The sequence below is a fragment of the Amphiura filiformis genome, unplaced genomic scaffold, assembly GCF_039555335.1.
Source record: "Amphiura filiformis unplaced genomic scaffold, Afil_fr2py scaffold_242, whole genome shotgun sequence".
In the NCBI taxonomy this organism is placed as follows: domain Eukaryota; kingdom Metazoa; phylum Echinodermata; class Ophiuroidea; order Amphilepidida; family Amphiuridae; genus Amphiura; species Amphiura filiformis.
In genome coordinates this window covers 1-18,897 of record NW_027305706.1, presented here as the reverse complement: position 1 = coordinate 18,897, position 18,897 = coordinate 1, and the positions used below count along the sequence as shown (strand labels likewise).

At 38.8% G+C, this 18,897-nt stretch overlaps 9 non-coding genes across 9 annotated transcripts; all 9 read right to left on the bottom strand.

Moving 5' to 3' along the window:
- Positions 1–299: 299 nt before the first annotated feature.
- On the bottom strand, positions 300–418 carry LOC140145381 (5S ribosomal RNA). The gene has a single exon (XR_011858030.1). It is a non-coding gene; the product is annotated as a 5S ribosomal RNA (ribosomal RNA).
- A 2,114-nt stretch (positions 419–2,532) lies between these two features.
- On the bottom strand, positions 2,533–2,651 carry LOC140145380 (5S ribosomal RNA). The gene has a single exon (XR_011858029.1). It is a non-coding gene; the product is annotated as a 5S ribosomal RNA (ribosomal RNA).
- A 2,115-nt stretch (positions 2,652–4,766) lies between these two features.
- Positions 4,767–4,885, bottom strand: LOC140145379 (5S ribosomal RNA). Its single transcript, XR_011858028.1, has one exon. It is a non-coding gene; the product is annotated as a 5S ribosomal RNA (ribosomal RNA).
- Positions 4,886–7,000: 2,115 nt separating this feature from the next.
- LOC140145400 (5S ribosomal RNA) lies at positions 7,001–7,119 on the bottom strand. Its single transcript, XR_011858047.1, has one exon. It is a non-coding gene; the product is annotated as a 5S ribosomal RNA (ribosomal RNA).
- Positions 7,120–9,232: 2,113 nt separating this feature from the next.
- LOC140145399 (5S ribosomal RNA) lies at positions 9,233–9,351 on the bottom strand. Its single transcript, XR_011858046.1, has one exon. It is a non-coding gene; the product is annotated as a 5S ribosomal RNA (ribosomal RNA).
- Positions 9,352–11,464: 2,113 nt separating this feature from the next.
- On the bottom strand, positions 11,465–11,583 carry LOC140145398 (5S ribosomal RNA). Its single transcript, XR_011858045.1, has one exon. It is a non-coding gene; the product is annotated as a 5S ribosomal RNA (ribosomal RNA).
- A 2,113-nt stretch (positions 11,584–13,696) lies between these two features.
- LOC140145389 (5S ribosomal RNA) lies at positions 13,697–13,815 on the bottom strand. Its single transcript, XR_011858038.1, has one exon. It is a non-coding gene; the product is annotated as a 5S ribosomal RNA (ribosomal RNA).
- A 2,109-nt stretch (positions 13,816–15,924) lies between these two features.
- LOC140145396 (5S ribosomal RNA) lies at positions 15,925–16,044 on the bottom strand. The gene has a single exon (XR_011858044.1). It is a non-coding gene; the product is annotated as a 5S ribosomal RNA (ribosomal RNA).
- Positions 16,045–18,147: 2,103 nt separating this feature from the next.
- LOC140145378 (5S ribosomal RNA) lies at positions 18,148–18,266 on the bottom strand. Its single transcript, XR_011858027.1, has one exon. It is a non-coding gene; the product is annotated as a 5S ribosomal RNA (ribosomal RNA).
- Positions 18,267–18,897: the final 631 nt, after the last annotated feature.

Sequence of the window (18,897 nt, the reverse complement as noted above, 5' to 3'; positions counted from 1 at the left end):
ACAGTACAGCGCTTAGGCCTATTTGTTTTACCTCATATCATAATATGAATTACACTAAAAGTTGTTGGTCTCCCATTCAGCAGCTGACCACGATCGACTCAATGTTAGTGCTATGTGGTGGCGCGCGTTTGGATAGCTATTTTTGAATTGTTGTACACTAGATGTACGCTCCAGAAATTGAGAAAAAATATCATATTTTGAACAAAGTCGCTTTGTAGAGAGAAAAATTACATCACAGGCGACAGAGGAAACAAACATAAACACGAGCAAAAATAAAAAAAGAAGAATTTGAATGCAAAAGTCTACAGCACCCGGTATTCCCAAGCGGTCTCCCATCCAAGTACTAACCGGGCCCGACGTTGCTTAACTTCGGAGTTCGGACGAGAACCGGTGTATTCAACGTGGTATGGCCGTAGACATTTGAAACACCGATTTTAGCTTACTTATAATAGTTTAGCGTTGACTGTGTCAGAATGCTTGCTCACTTTTCTTTCAAACCTTCTATAATTGTAGCCAAATTATTGTGCAACACTTTTTGCTCTTGGTGAATCTTATACAACTAACTTTATTCAAATTGTGCTGATGAGATTCTAGTCTTTTCATTTTTAAGAACTACACCAAATCACGGGTTGCACGTCCGGTTCGCGTAAGTTTACCAAATTCAGTGTCACAGTCACAAGGTAAACTGGTCGTCTTTTTCAAATCTTGCGCGAAACCTTAAATGCAACCGATTTACTTGGTTCGACCTATCTTCAGTAGATAGCAAACATCGGCTAATGTAGTGTAAAGAAATGAGGATCAAGGATGTCACGGGCCTCAAATAAAAATATGAGGATCAAGGATGTATAGTGGGCCTACCCCCGGTATGAAATCGCAGATGATAATTACATTGACTAAGAAATGAGCATCAAGGCTGTGACTTTGCTCAAATCAAGTTTTGAAGATCAAGGATGTGGTCGCGGTATAGTATAGAATTACAGGTGCTAAGTATATAAAGAAATGAAGATCAAGGATGTGACTTGGCTCAAATCAAGTTTTGAAGATCAATGATGAAACTGCCCTATAGTATAGAATTGCAGATGCTACCATTGACTAGTGTAGTATAAAGAAATGGGGATCAAGGATGTGACTTTGTGACTTGGCTCAAATCAAGTTTTGAAGATCAAGGATGTGACTGTGCTATAATATAATAGTATAGAATTGCGGGTGCTAACATTGACTAGTGTAGTATAAAGAAATGAGGATCAAGGCTGTGACTTGGCTCAAATAAAGTTTTGAAGATCAAGGATGTGACTTGCTCAAATGAAGTTTTGAAGATCAAGGATGTGACTGCGCTATAGTATAGAATTGCAGATGCTAACATTGACTAGTGTAGTGTAAAGAAATGAGGATCAAGGATGGACATCCAGGATACACAAAAACAATCACTCACGCACAAAATTGTAATTTAGGTAGGGAAATCTCTAAACAATACAAAATTTTAAAAAGTATAAAAATGCAACTCGTAACACCAATACCCTTTTAACATAGGCCTACCCATGTTGACACACACAAACAAACAAAGAAACAAACACAACACGTTATATTTTTTTATTTTGCAGAAGCACGGATAACACAAATTAAGGTCAACATGCGATGTTTTGTTTTGTTCATTTTGCAGCCTGAATTGCATTGACTTCGTGTTGTCCAATACACGCATGTGAGCTCGCAACGTCAAGCGCGTCGACGCTAGGCGCGCGCGGTATGCGCGTGAAACAATGATTTAAGTTTACGCGTACGCATTACACATGTGACAATGATACGCATTTCGCTTAACGACAATCAAAACAATCGCGTACAGCTGCTTCAGCTTGTCAACACGTGTTTTGAAACTTCTGCAATTTGTTCTGTTCAGTTGCTTGCAAAACTGAGTTCTGATGATACCGAGGTTTGGCTGTCACCGAATTACGTCTTTAATTTGCCAAAAAGAAAATGTGTCTATCATTCTATTTTGTGATAAGGTGGAATATCTACTTGCAAATGCCGAGATGCGAATCACCTCTCTTGTCCGTGCTGCTGTCGGTCTTCCTACCGCGCCGTAGACCTACTCCATAAAAGCAGTAAGTATCAGTATGATGATTTGGTTGTATTGATTATGATTGCAAATTATCATAAAGTTTCAGCTGCGAATATGTTACTTTGATTGAATTTCGCGATTCACAGCTGTATTTTTGGCATTTTTTACGATAGCTAGGCAACAGTACAGCGCTTAGGCCTATTTGTTTTACCTCATATCATAATATGAATTACACTAAAAGTTGTTGGTCTCCCATTCAGCAGCTGACCACGATCGACTCAATGTTAGTGCTATGTGGTGGCGCGCGTTTGGATAGCTATTTTTGAATTGTTGTACACTAGATGTACGCTCCAGAAATTGAGAAAAATATCATATTTTGAACAAAGTCGCTTTGTAGAGAGAAAAATTACATCACAGGCGACAGAGGAAACAAACATAAACACGAGCAAAAATAAAAAGAAGAATTTGAATGCAAAAGTCTACAGCACCCGGTATTCCCAAGCGGTCTCCCATCCAAGTACTAACCGGGCCCGACGTTGCTTAACTTCGGAGTTCGGACGAGAACCGGTGTATTCAACGTGGTATGGCCGTAGACATTTGAAACACCGATTTTAGCTTACTTATAATAGTTTAGCGTTGACTGTGTCAGAATGCTTGCTCACTTTTCTTTCAAACCTTCTATAATTGTAGTCAAATTATTGTGCAACACTTTTTGCTCTTGGTGAATCTTATACAACTAACTTTATTCAAATTGTGCTGATGAGATTCTAGTCTTTTCATTTTTAAGAACTACACCAAATCACGGGTTGCACGTCCGGTTCGCGTAAGTTTACCAAATTCAGTGTCACAGTCACAAGGTAAACTGGTCGTCTTTTCAAATCTTGCGCGAAACCTTAAATGCAACCGATTTACTTGGTTCGACCTATCTTCAGTAGATAGCAAACATCGGCTAATGTAGTGTAAAGAAATGAGGATCAAGGATGTCACGGGCCTCAAATAAAAATATGAGGATCAAGGATGTATAGTGGGCCTACCCCCGGTATGAAATCGCAGATGATAATTACATTGACTAAGAAATGAGCATCAAGGCTGTGACTTTGCTCAAATCAAGTTTTGAAGATCAAGGATGTGGTCGCGGTATAGTATAGAATTACAGGTGCTAAGTATATAAAGAAATGAAGATCAAGGATGTGACTTGGCTCAAATCAAGTTTTGAAGATCAATGATGAAACTGCCCTATAGTATAGAATTGCAGATGCTACCATTGACTAGTGTAGTATAAAGAAATGGGGATCAAGGATGTGACTTTGTGACTTGGCTCAAATCAAGTTTTGAAGATCAAGGATGTGACTGTGCTATAATATAATAGTATAGAATTGCGGGTGCTAACATTGACTAGTGTAGTATAAAGAAATGAGGATCAAGGCTGTGACTTGGCTCAAATAAAGTTTTGAAGATCAAGGATGTGACTTGCTCAAATGAAGTTTTGAAGATCAAGGATGTGACTGCGCTATAGTATAGAATTGCAGATGCTAACATTGACTAGTGTAGTGTAAAGAAATGAGGATCAAGGATGGACATCCAGGATACACAAAAACAATCACTCACGCACAAAATTTTAATTTAGGTAGGGAAATCTCTAAACAATACAAAATTTTAAAAAGTATAAAAATGCAACTCGTAACACCAATACCCTTTTAACATAGGCCTACCCATGTTGACACACACAAACAAACAAAGAAACAAACACAACACGTTATATTTTTTTATTTTGCAGAAGCACGGATAACACAAATTAAGGTCAACATGCGATGTTTTGTTTTGTTCATTTTGCAGCCTGAATTGCATTGACTTCGTGTTGTCCAATACACGCATGTGAGCTCGCAACGTCAAGCGCGTCGACGCTAGGGCGCGCGCGGTATGCGCGTGAAACAATGATTTATGTTTACGCGTACGCATTACACATGTGACAATGATACGCATTTCGCTTAACGACAATCAAAACAATCGCGTACAGCTGCTTCAGCTTGTCAACACGTGTTTTGAAACTTCTGCAATTTGTTCTGTTCAGTTGCTTGCAAAACTGAGTTCTGATGATACCGAGGTTTGGCTGTCACCGAATTACGTCTTTAATTTGCCAAAAAGAAAATGTGTCTATCATTCTATTTTGTGATAAGGTGGAATATCTACTTGCAAATGCCCGAGATGCGAATCACCTCTCTTGTCCGTGCTGCTGTCGGTCTTCCTACCGCGCCGTAGACCTACTCCATAAAAGCAGTAAGTATCAGTATGATGATTTGGTTGTATTGATTATGATTGCAAATTATCATAAAGTTTCAGCTGCGAATATGTTACTTTGATTGAATTTCGCGATTCACAGCTGTATTTTTGGCATTTTTACGATAGCTAGGCAACAGTACAGCGCTTAGGCCTATTTGTTTTACCTCATATCATAATATGAATTACACAAAAAGTTGTTGGTCTCCCATTCAGCAGCTGACCACGATCGACTCAATGTTAGTGCTATGTGGTGGCGCGCGTTTGGATAGCTATTTTTGAATTGTTGTACACTAGATGTACGCTCCAGAAATTGAGAAAAAATATCATATTTTGAACAAAGTCGCTTTGTAGAGAGAAAAATTACATCACAGGCGACAGAGGAAACAAACATAAACACGAGCAAAAATAAAAAGAAGAATTTGAATGCAAAAGTCTACAGCACCCGGTATTCCCAAGCGGTCTCCCATCCAAGTACTAACCGGGCCCGACGTTGCTTAACTTCGGAGTTCGGACGAGAACCGGTGTATTCAACGTGGTATGGCCGTAGACATTTGAAACACCGATTTTAGCTTACTTATAATAGTTTAGCGTTGACTGTGTCAGAATGCTTGCTCACTTTTCTTTCAAACCTTCTATAATTGTAGTCAAATTATTGTGCAACACTTTTTGCTCTTGGTGAATCTTATACAACTAACTTTATTCAAATTGTGCTGATGAGATTCTAGTCTTTTCATTTTTAAGAACTACACCAAATCACGGGTTGCACGTCCGGTTCGCGTAAGTTTACCAAATTCAGTGTCACAGTCACAAGGTAAACTGGTCGTCTTTTCAAATCTTGCGCGAAACCTTAAATGCAACCGATTTATTTGGTTCGAGCTATCTTCAGTAGATAGCAAACATCGGCTAATGTAGTGTAAAGAAATGAGGATCAAGGATGTCACGGGCCTCAAATAAAAATATGAGGATCAAGGATGTATAGTGGGCCTACCCCCGGTTTGAAATCGCAGATGATAATTACATTGACTAAGAAATGAGGATCAAGGCTGTGACTTTGCTCAAATCAAGTTTTGAAGATCAAGGATGTGGTCGCGGTATAGTATAGAATTACAGGTGCTAAGTATATAAAGAAATGAAGATCAAGGATGTGACTTGGCTCAAATCAAGTTTTGAAGATCAATGATGAAACTGCCCTATAGTATAGAATTGCAGATGCTACCATTGACTAGTGTAGTATAAAGAAATGGGGATCAAGGATGTGACTTTGTGACTTGGCTCAAATCAAGTTTTGAAGATCAAGGATGTGACTGTGCTATATAATAGTATAGAATTGCGGGTGCTAACATTGACTAGTGTAGTATAAAGAAATGAGGATCAAGGCTGTGACTTGGCTCAAATAAAGTTTTGAAAATCAAGGATGTGACTTGCTCAAATGAAGTTTTGAAGATCAAGGATGTGACTGCGCTATAGTATAGAATTGCAGATGCTAACATTGACTAGTGTAGTGTAAAGAAATGAGGATCAAGGATGGACATCCAGGATACACAAAACAATCACTCACGCACAAAATTTTAATTTAGGTAGGGAAATCTCTAAACAATACAAAATTTTAAAAAGTATAAAAAATGCAACTCGTAACACCAATACCCTTTTAACATAGGCCTACCCATGTTGACACACACAAACAAACAAAGAAACAAACACAACACGTTATATTTTTTTATTTTGCAGAAGCACGGATAACACAAATTAAGGTCAACATGCGATGTTTTGTTTTGTTCATTTTGCAGCCTGAATTGCATTGACTTCGTGTTGTCCAATACACGCATGTGAGCTCGCAACGTCAAGCGCGTCGACGCTAGGGCGCGCGCGGTATGCGCGTGAAACAATGATTTAAGTTTACGCGTACGCATTACACATGTGACAATGATACGCATTTCGCTTAACGACAATCAAAACAATCGCGTACAGCTGCTTCAGCTTGTCAACACGTGTTTTGAAACTTCTGCAATTTGTTCTGTTCAGTTGCTTGCAAAACTGAGTTCTGATGATACCGAGGTTTGGCTGTCACCGAATTACGTCTTTAATTTGCCAAAAAGAAAATGTGTCTATCATTCTATTTTGTGATAAGGTGGAATATCTACTTGCAAATGCCCGAGATGCGAATCACCTCTCTTGTCCGTGCTGCTGTCGGTCTTCCTACCGCGCCGTAGACCTACTCCATAAAAGCAGTAAGTATCAGTATGATGATTTGGTTGTATTGATTATGATTGCAAATTATCATAAAGTTTCAGCTGCGAATATGTTACTTTGATTGAATTTCGCGATTCACAGCTGTATTTTTTTGGCATTTTTTACGATAGCTAGGCAACAGTACAGCGCTTAGGCCTATTTGTTTTACCTCATATCATAATATGAATTACACTAAAAGTTGTTGGTCTCCCATTCAGCAGCTGACCACGATCGACTCAATGTTAGTGCTATGTGGTGGCGCGCGTTTGGATAGCTATTTTTGAATTGTTGTACACTAGATGTACGCTCCAGAAATTGAGAAAAAATATCATATTTTGAACAAAGTCGCTTTGTAGAGAGAAAAATTACATCACAGGCGACAGAGGAAACAAACATAAACACGAGCAAAAATAAAAAGAAGAATTTGAATGCAAAAGTCTACAGCACCCGGTATTCCCAAGCGGTCTCCCATCCAAGTACTAACCGGGCCCGACGTTGCTTAACTTCGGAGTTCGGACGAGAACCGGTGTATTCAACGTGGTATGGCCGTAGACATTTGAAACACCGATTTTAGCTTACTTATAATAGTTTAGCGTTGACTGTGTCAGAATGCTTGCTCACTTTTCTTTCAAACCTTCTATAATTGTAGTCAAATTATTGTGCAACACTTTTTGCTCTTGGTGAATCTTATACAACTAACTTTATTCAAATTGTGCTGATGAGATTCTAGTCTTTTCATTTTTAAGAACTACACCAAATCACGGGTTGCACGTCCGGTTCGCGTAAGTTTACCAAATTCAGTGTCACAGTCACAAGGTAAACTGGTCGTCTGTTCAAATCTTGCGCGAAACCTTAAATGCAACCGATTTACTTGGTTCGACCTATCTTCAGTAGATAGCAAACATCGGCTAATGTAGTGTAAAGAAATGAGGATCAAGGATGTCACGGGCCTCAAATAAAAATATGAGGATCAAGGATGTATAGTGGGCCTACCCCCGGTATGAAATCGCAGATGATAATTACATTGACTAAGAAATGAGCATCAAGGCTGTGACTTTGCTCAAATCAAGTTTTGAAGATCAAGGATGTGGTCGCGGTATAGTATAGAATTACAGGTGCTAAGTATATAAAGAAATGAAGATCAAGGATGTGACTTGGCTCAAATCAAGTTTTGAAGATCAATGATGAAACTGCCCTATAGTATAGAATTGCAGATGCTACCATTGACTAGTGTAGTATAAAGAAATGGGGATCAAGGATGTGACTTTGTGACTTGGCTCAAATCAAGTTTTGAAGATCAAGGATGTGACTGTGCTATAATATAATAGTATAGAATTGCGGGTGCTAACATTGACTAGTGTAGTATAAAGAAATGAGGATCAAGGCTGTGACTTGGCTCAAATAAAGTTTTGAAGATCAAGGATGTGACTTGCTCAAATGAAGTTTTGAAGATCAAGGATGTGACTGCGCTATAGTATAGAATTGCAGATGCTAACATTGACTAGTGTAGTGTAAAGAAATGAGGATCAAGGATGGACATCCAGGATACACAAAAACAATCACTCACGCACAAAATTTTAATTTAGGTAGGGAAATCTCTAAACAATACAAAATTTTAAAAAGTATAAAAATGCAACTCGTAACACCAATACCCTTTTAACATAGGCCTACCCATGTTGACACACACAAACAAACAAAGAAACAAACACAACACGTTATATTTTTTATTTTGCAGAAGCACGGATAACACAAATTAAGGTCAACATGCGATGTTTTGTTTTGTTCATTTTGCAGCCTGAATTGCATTGACTTCGTGTTGTCCAATACACGCATGTGAGCTCGCAACGTCAAGCGCGTCGACGCTAGGGCGCGCGCGGTATGCGCGTGAAACAATGATTTAAGTTTACGCGTACGCATTACACATGTGACAATGATACGCATTTCGCTTAACGACAATCAAAACAATCGCGTACAGCTGCTTCAGCTTGTCAACACGTGTTTTGAAACTTCTGCAATTTGTTCTGTTCAGTTGCTTGCAAAACTGAGTTCTGATGATACCGAGGTTTGGCTGTCACCGAATTACGTCTTTAATTTGCCAAAAAGAAAATGTGTCTATCATTCTATTTTGTGATAAGGTGGAATATCTACTTGCAAATGCCCGAGATGCGAATCACCTCTCTTGTCCGTGCTGCTGTCGGTCTTCCTACCGCGCCGTAGACCTACTCCATAAAAGCAGTAAGTATCAGTATGATGATTTGGTTGTATTGATTATGATTGCAAATTATCATAAAGTTTCAGCTGCGAATATGTTACTTTGATTGAATTTCGCGATTCACAGCTGTATTTTTTGGCATTTTTACGATAGCTAGGCAACAGTACAGCGCTTAGGCCTATTTGTTTTACCTCATATCATAATATGAATTACACAAAAAGTGGTTTGTCTCCCATTCAGCAGCTGACCACGATCGACTCAGTGTTAGTGCTATGTGGTGGCGCGCGTTTGGATAGCTATTTTTGAATTGTTGTACACTAGATGTACGCTCCAGAAATTGAGAAAAATATCATATTTTGAACAAAGTCGCTTTGTAGAGAGAAAATTACATCACAGGCGACAGAGGAAACAAACATAAACACGAGCAAAAATAAAAAGAAGAATTTGAATGCAAAAGTCTACAGCACCCGGTATTCCCAAGCGGTCTCCCATCCAAGTACTAACCGGGCCCGACGTTGCTTAACTTCGGAGTTCGGACGAGAACCGGTGTATTCAACGTGGTATGGCCGTAGACATTTGAAACACCGATTTTAGCTTACTTATAATAGTTTAGCGTTGACTGTGTCAGAATGCTTGCTCACTTTTCTTTCAAACCTTCTATAATTGTAGTCAAATTATTGTGCAACACTTTTTGCTCTTGGTGAATCTTATACAACTAACTTTATTCAAATTGTGCTGATGAGATTCTAGTCTTTTCATTTTTAAGAACTACACCAAATCACGGGTTGCACGTCCGGTTCGCGTAAGTTTACCAAATTCAGTGTCACAGTCACAAGGTAAACTGGTCGTCTTTTTCAAATCTTGCGCGAAACCTTAAATGCAACCGATTTACTTGGTTCGAGCTATCTTCAGTAGATAGCAAACATCGGCTAATGTAGTGTAAAGAAATGAGGATCAAGGATGTCACGGGCCTCAAATAAAAATATGAGGATCAAGGATGTATAGTGGGCCTACCCCCGGTTTGAAATCGCAGATGATAATTACATTGACTAAGAAATGAGGATCAAGGCTGTGACTTTGCTCAAATCAAGTTTTGAAGATCAAGGATGTGGTCGCGGTATAGTATAGAATTACAGGTGCTAAGTATATAAAGAAATGAAGATCAAGGATGTGACTTGGCTCAAATCAAGTTTTGAAGATCAATGATGAAACTGCCCTATAGTATAGAATTGCAGATGCTACCATTGACTAGTGTAGTATAAAGAAATGGGGATCAAGGATGTGACTTTGTGACTTGGCTCAAATCAAGTTTTGAAGATCAAGGATGTGACTGTGCTATATAATAGTATAGAATTGCGGGTGCTAACATTGACTAGTGTAGTATAAAGAAATGAGGATCAAGGCTGTGACTTGGCTCAAATAAAGTTTTGAAAATCAAGGATGTGACTTGCTCAAATGAAGTTTTGAAGATCAAGGATGTGACTGCGCTATAGTATAGAATTGCAGATGCTAACATTGACTAGTGTAGTGTAAAGAAATGAGGATCAAGGATGGACATCCAGGATACACAAAACAATCACTCACGCACAAAATTTTAATTTAGGTAGGGAAATCTCTAAACAATACAAAATTTTAAAAAGTATAAAAATGCAACTCGTAACACCAATACCCTTTTAACATAGGCCTACCCATGTTGACACACACAAACAAACAAAGAAACAAACACAACACGTTATATTTTTTTATTTTGCAGAAGCACGGATAACACAAATTAAGGTCAACATGCGATGTTTTGTTTTGTTCATTTTGCAGCCTGAATTGCATTGACTTCGTGTTGTCCAATACACGCATGTGAGCTCGCAACGTCAAGCGCGTCGACGCTAGGGCGCGCGCGGTATGCGCGTGAAACAATGATTTAAGTTTACGCGTACGCATTACACATGTGACAATGATACGCATTTCGCTTAACGACAATCAAAACAATCGCGTACAGCTGCTTCAGCTTGTCAACACGTGTTTTGAAACTTCTGCAATTTGTTCTGTTCAGTTGCTTGCAAAACTGAGTTCTGATGATACCGAGGTTTGGCTGTCACCGAATTACGTCTTTAATTTGCCAAAAAGAAAATGTGTCTATCATTCTATTTTGTGATAAGGTGGAATATCTACTTGCAAATGCCCGAGATGCGAATCACCTCTCTTGTCCGTGCTGCTGTCGGTCTTCCTACCGCGCCGTAGACCTACTCCATAAAAGCAGTAAGTATCAGTATGATGATTTGGTTGTATTGATTATGATTGCAAATTATCATAAAGTTTCAGCTGCGAATATGTTACTTTGATTGAATTTCGCGATTCACAGCTGTATTTTTTGGCATTTTTTACGATAGCTAGGCAACAGTACAGCGCTTAGGCCTATTTGTTTTACCTCATATCATAATATGAATTACAAAAAAGTTGTTGGTCTCCCATTCAGCAGCTGACCACGATCGACTCAATGTTAGTGCTATGTGGTGGCGCGCGTTTGGATAGCTATTTTTGAATTGTTGTACACTAGATGTACGCTCCAGAAATTGAGAAAAATATCATATTTTGAACAAAGTCGCTTTGTAGAGAGAAAAATTACATCACAGGCGACAGAGGAAACAAACATAAACACGAGCAAAAATAAAAAAGAAGAATTTGAATGCAAAAGTCTACAGCACCCGGTATTCCCAAGCGGTCTCCCATCCAAGTACTAACCGGGCCCGACGTTGCTTAACTTCGGAGTTCGGACGAGAACCGGTGTATTCAACGTGGTATGGCCGTAGACATTTGAAACACCGAATTTAGCTTACTTATAATAGTTTAGCGTTGACTGTGTCAGAATGCTTGCTCACTTTTCTTTCAAACCTTCTATAATTGTAGTCAAATTATTGTGCAACACTTTTTGCTCTTGGTGAATCTTATACAACTAACTTTATTCAAATTGTGCTGATGAGATTCTAGTCTTTTCATTTTTAAGAACTACACCAAATCACGGGTTGCACGTCCGGTTCGCGTAAGTTTACCAAATTCAGTGTCACAGTCACAAGGTAAACTGGTCGTCTTTTCAAATCTTGCGCGAAACCTTAAATGCAACCGATTTACTTGGTTCGACCTATCTTCAGTAGATAGCAAACATCGGCTAATGTAGTGTAAAGAAATGAGGATCAAGGATGTCACGGGCCTCAAATAAAAATATGAGGATCAAGGATGTATAGTGGGCCTACCCCGGTATGAAATCGCAGATGATAATTACATTGACTAAGAAATGAGGATCAAGGCTGTGACTTTGCTCAAATCAAGTTTTGAAGATCAAGGATGTGGTCGCGGTATAGTATAGAATTACAGGTGCTAAGTATATAAAGAAATGAAGATCAAGGATGTGACTTGGCTCAAATCAAGTTTTGAAGATCAATGATGAAACTGCCCTATAGTATAGAATTGCAGATGCTACCATTGACTAGTGTAGTATAAAGAAATGGGGATCAAGGATGTGACTTTGTGACTTGGCTCAAATCAAGTTTTGAAGATCAAGGATGTGACTGTGCTATATAATAGTATAGAATTGCGGGTGCTAACATTGACTAGTGTAGTATAAAGAAATGAGGATCAAGGCTGTGACTTGGCTCAAATAAAGTTTTGAAGATCAAGGATGTGACTTGCTCAAATGAAGTTTTGAAGATCAAGGATGTGACTGCGCTATAGTATAGAATTGCAGATGCTAACATTGACTAGTGTAGTGTAAAGAAATGAGGATCAAGGATGGACATCCAGGATACACAAAAACAATCACTCACGCACAAAATTTTAATTTAGGTAGGGAAATCTCTAAACAATACAAAATTTTAAAAAGTATAAAAAATGCAACTCGTAACACCAATACCTTTTTAACATAGGCCTACCCATGTTGACACACACAAACAAACAAAGAAACAAACACAACACGTTATATTTTTTATTTTGCAGAAGCACGGATAACACAAATTAAGGTCAACATGCGATGTTTTGTTTTGTTCATTTTGCAGCCTGAATTGCATTGACTTCGTGTTGTCCAATACACGCATGTGAGCTCGCAACGTCAAGCGCGTCGACGCTAGGGCGCGCGCGGTATGCGCGTGAAACAATGATTTAAGTTTACGCGTACGCATTACACATGTGACAATGATACGCATTTCGCTTAACGACAATCAAAACAATCGCGTACAGCTGCTTCAGCTTGTCAACACGTGTTTTGAAACTTCTGCAATTTGTTCTGTTCAGTTGCTTGCAAAACTGAGTTCTGATGATACCGAGGTTTGGCTGTCACCGAATTACGTCTTTAATTTGCCAAAAAGAAAATGTGTCTATCATTCTATTTTGTGATAAGGTGGAATATCTACTTGCAAATGCCCGAGATGCGAATCACCTCTCTTGTCCGTGCTGCTGTCGGTCTTCCTACCGCGCCGTAGACCTACTCCATAAAAGCAGTAAGTATCAGTATGATGATTTGGTTGTATTGATTATGATTGCAAATTATCATAAAGTTTCAGCTGCGAATATGTTACTTTGATTGAATTTCGCGATTCACAGCTGTATTTTTTGGCATTTTTACAATAGCTAGGCAACAGTACAGCGCTTAGGCCTATTTGTTTTACCTCATATCATAATATGAATTACACAAAAAGTTGTTGGTCTCCCATTCAGCAGCTGACCACGATCGACTCAATGTTAGTGCTATGTGGTGGCGCGCGTTTGGATAGCTATTTTTGAATTGTTGTACACTAGATGTACGCTCCAGAAATTGAGAAAAAATATCATATTTTGAACAAAGTCGCTTTGTAGAGAGAAAAATTACATCACAGGCGACAGAGGAAACAAACATAAACACGAGCAAAAATAAAAAAGAAGAATTTGAATGCAAAAGTCTACAGCACCCGGTATTCCCAAGCGGTCTCCCATCCAAGTACTAACCGGGCCCGACGTTGCTTAACTTCGGAGTTCGGACGAGAACCGGTGTATTCAACGTGGTATGGCCGTAGACATTTGAAACACCGATTTTAGCTTACTTATAATAGTTTAGCGTTGACTGTGTCAGAATGCTTGCTCACTTTTCTTTCAAACCTTCTATAATTGTAGTCAAATTATTGTGCAACACTTTTTGCTCTTGGTGAATCTTATACAACTAACTTTATTCAAATTGTGCTGATGAGATTCTAGTCTTTTCATTTTAAGAACTACACCAAATCACGGGTTGCACGTCCGGTTCGCGTAAGTTTACCAAATTCAGTGTCACAGTCACAAGGTAAACTGGTCGTCTTTTCAAATCTTGCGCGAAACCTTAAATGCAACCGATTTACTTGGTTCGACCTATCTTCAGTAGATAGCAAACATCGGCTAATGTAGTGTAAAGAAATGAGGATCAAGGATGTCACGGGCCTCAAATAAAAATATGAGGATCAAGGATGTATAGTGGGCCTACCCCCGGTTTGAAATCGCAGATGATAATTACATTGACTAAGAAATGAGGATCAAGGCTGTGACTTTGCTCAAATCAAGTTTTGAAGATCAAGGATGTGGTCGCGGTATAGTATAGAATTACAGGTGCTAAGTATATAAAGAAATGAAGATCAAGGATGTGACTTGGCTCAAATCAAGTTTTGAAGATCAATGATGAAACTGCCCTATAGTATAGAATTGCAGATGCTACCATTGACTAGTGTAGTATAAAGAAATGGGGATCAAGGATGTGACTTTGTGACGCTCAAATCAAGTTTTGAAGATCAAGGATGTGACTGTGCTATATAATAGTATAGAATTGCGGGTGCTAACATTGACTAGTGTAGTATAAAGAAATGAGGATCAAGGCTGTGACTTGGCTCAAATAAAGTTTTGAAGATCAAGGATGTGACTTGCTCAAATGAAGTTTTGAAGATCAAGGATGTGACTGCGCTATAGTATAGAATTGCAGATGCTAACATTGACTAGTGTAGTGTAAAGAAATGAGGATCAAGGATGGACATCCAGGATACACAAAACAATCACTCACGCACAAAATTTTAATTTAGGTAGGGAAATCTCTAAACAATACAAAATTTTAAAAAGTATAAAAAATGCAACTCGTAACACCAATACCCTTTTAACATAGGCCTACCCATGTTGACACACACAAACAAACAAAGAAACAAACACAACACGTTATATTTTTTTATTTTGCAGAAGCACGGATAACACAAATTAAGGTCAACATGCGATGTTTTGTTTTGTTCATTTTGCAGCCTGAATTGCATTGACTTCGTGTTGTCCAATACACGCATGTGAGCTCGCAACGTCAAGCGCGTCGACGCTAGGGCGCGCGCGGTATGCGCGTGAAACAATGATTTAAGTTTACGCGTACGCATTACACATGTGACAATGATACGCATTTCGCTTAACGACAATCAAAACAATCGCGTACAGCTGCTTCAGCTTGTCAACACGTGTTTTGAAACTTCTGCAATTTGTTCTGTTCAGTTGCTTGCAAAACTGAGTTCTGATGATACCGAGGTTTGGCTGTCACCGAATTACGTCTTTAATTTGCCAAAAAGAAAATGTGTCTATCATTCTATTTTGTGATAAGGTGGAATATCTACTTGCAAATGCCCGAGATGCGAATCACCTCTCTTGTCCGTGCTGCTGTCGGTCTTCCTACCGCGCCGTAGACCTACTCCATAAAAGCAGTAAGTATCAGTATGATGATTTGGTTGTATTGATTATGATTGCAAATTATCATAAAGTTTCAGCTGCGAATATGTTACTTTGATTGAATTTCGCGATTCACAGCTGTATTTTTTGGCATTTTTTACAATAGCTAGGCAACAGTACAGCGCTTAGGCCTATTTGTTTTACCTCATATCATAATATGAATTACACAAAAAGTTGTTGGTCTCCCATTCAGCAGCTGACCACGATCGACTCAATGTTAGTGCTATGTGGTGGCGCGCGTTTGGATAGCTATTTTTGAATTGTTGTACACTAGATGTACGCTCCAGAAATTGAGAAAAAATATCATATTTTGAACAAAGTCGCTTTGTAGAGAAAAATTACATCACAGGCGACAGAGGAAACAAACATAAACACGAGCAAAAATAAAAAAGAAGAATTTGAATGCAAAAGTCTGCAGCACCCGGTATTCCCAAGCGGTCTCCCATCCAAGTACTAACCGGGCCCGACGTTGCTTAACATCGGAGTTCGGACGAGAACCGGTGTATTCAACGTGGTATGGCCGGCCGTAGACATTTGAAACACCGATTTTAGCTTACTTATAATAGTTTAGCGTTGACTGTGTCAGAATGCTTGCTCACTTTTCTTTCTAACCTTCTATAATTGTAGCCAAATTATTGTGCAACACTTTTTGCTCTTGGTGAATCTTATACAACTAACTTTATTCAAATTGTGCTGATGAGATTCTAGTCTTTTCATTTTTAGGAACTACACCAAATCACGGGTTGCACGTCCGGTTCGCGTAAGTTTACCAAATTCAGTGTCACAGTCACAAGGTAAACTGGTCGTCTTTTCAAATCTTGCGCGAAACCTTAAATGCAACCGATTTACTTGGTTCGAGCTATCTTCAGTAGATAGCAAACATCGGCTAGTGTAGTGTAAAGAAATGAGGATCAAGGATGTCACGGGCCTCAAATAAAATATGAGGATCAAGGATGTATAGTGGGCCTACCCCCGGTATGAAATCGCAGATGATAACATTGACTAAGAAATGAGGATCAAGGCTGTGACTTTGCTCAAATCAAGTTTTGAAGATCAAGGATGTGGTCGCGGTATAGTATAGAATTACAGGTGCTAAGTATATAAAGAAATGAAGATCAAGGATGTGACTTGGCTCAAATCAAGTTTTGAAGATCAATGATGAAACTGCCCTATAATATAGAATTGCAGATGCTACCATTGACTAGTGTAGTATAAAGAAATGAGGATCAAGGATGTGACTTTGTGACTTGGCTCAAATCAAGTTTTGAAGATCAAGGATGTGACTGTGCTATATAATAGTATAGAATTGTGGGTGCTAACATTGACTAGTGTAGTATAAAGAAATGAGGATCAAGGCTGTGACTTGGCTCAAATCAAGTTTTGAAGATCAAGGATGTGACTTGCTCAAATGAAGTTTTGAAGATCAAGGATGTGACTGCGCTATAGTATAGAATTGCAGATGCTAACATTGACTAGTGTAGTGTAAAGAAATGTGGATCAAGGATGGACATCCAGGATACACAAAAACAATCACTCACGCACAAAATTTTAATTTAGGTAGGGAAATCTCTAAACAATACAAAATGTTAAAAAGTATAAAAAAAGCAACTCGTAACACCAATACCCTTTTAACATAGGCCTACCCATGTTGACACACAAACAAACAAAGAAACAAACACAACACGTTATATTTTTTATTTTGCAGAAGCACGGATAACACAAATTAAGGTCAACATGCGATGTTTTGTTTTGTTCATTTTGCAGCCTGAATTGCATTGACTTCGTGTTGTCCAATACACGCATGTGAGCTCGCAACGTCAAGCGCGTCGACGCTAGGGCGCGGTATGCGCGTGAAACAATGATTTAAGTTTACGCGTACGCATTACACATGTGACAATGATACGCATTTCGCTTAACGACAATCAAAACAATCGCGTACAGCTGCTTCAGCTTGTCAACACGTGTTTTGAAACTTCTGCAATTTGTTCTGTTCAGTTGCTTGCAAAACTGAGTTCTGATGATACCGAGGTTTGGCTGTCACCGAATTACGTCTTTAATTTGCCAAAAAGAAAATGTGTCTATCATTCTATTTTGTGATAAGGTGGAATATCTACTTGCAAATGCCGAGATGCGAATCACCTCTCTTGTCCGTGCTGCTGTCGGTCTTCCTACCGCGCCGTAGACCTACTCCATAAAAGCAGTAAGTATCAGTATGATGATTTGGTTGTTTTGATTATGATTGCAAATTATCATAAAGTTTCAGCTGCGAATATGTTACTTTGATTGAATTTCGCGATTCACAGCTGTATTTTTTGGCATTTTTTTACGATAGCTAGGCAACAGTACAGCGCTTAGGCCTATTTGTTTTACCTCATATCATAATATGAATTACACAAAAAGTTGTTGGTCTCCCATTCAGCAGCTGACCACGATCGACTCAATGTTAGTGCTATGTGGTGGCGTTTGGATAGCTATTTTTGAATTGTTGTACACTAGATGTACGCTCCAGAAATTGAGAAAAAATATCATATTTTGAACAAAGTCGCTTTGTAGAGAGAAAAATTACATCACAGGCGACAGAGGAAACAAACATAAACACGAGCAAAAATAAAAAGAAGAATTTGAATGCAAAAGTCTACAGCACCCGGTATTCCCAAGCGGTCTCCCATCCAAGTACTAACCGGGCCCGACGTTGCTTAACTTCGGAGTTCGGACGAGAACCGGTGTATTCAACGTGGTATGGCCGTAGACATTTGAAACACCGATTTTAGCTTACTTATAATAGTTTAGCGTTGACTGTGTCAGAATGCTTGCTCACTTTTCTTTCAAACCTTCTATAATTGTAGTCAAATTATTGTGCAACACTTTTTGCTCTTGGTGAATCTTATACAACTAACTTTATTCAAATTGTGCTGATGAGATTCTAGTCTTTTCATTTTTAGGAACTACACCAAATCACGGGTTGCACGTCCGGTTCGCGTAAGTTTACCAAATTCAGTGTCACAGTCACAAGGTAAACTGGTCGTCTTTTTCAAATCTTGCGCGAAACCTTAAATGCAACCGATTTACTTGGTTCGACCTATCTTCAGTAGATAGCAAACATCGGCTAATGTAGTGTAAAGAAATGAGGATCAAGGATGTCACGGGCCTCAAATAAAAATATGAGGATCAAGGATGTATAGTGGGCCTACCCCCGGTATGAAATCGCAGATGATAACATTGACTAAGAAATGAGGATCAAGGCTGTGACTTTGCTCAAATCAAGTTTTGAAGATCAAGGATGTGGTCGCGGTATAGTATAGAATTACAGGTGCTAAGTATATAAAGAAATGAAGATCAAGGATGTGACTTGGCTCAAATCAAGTTTTGAAGATCAATGATG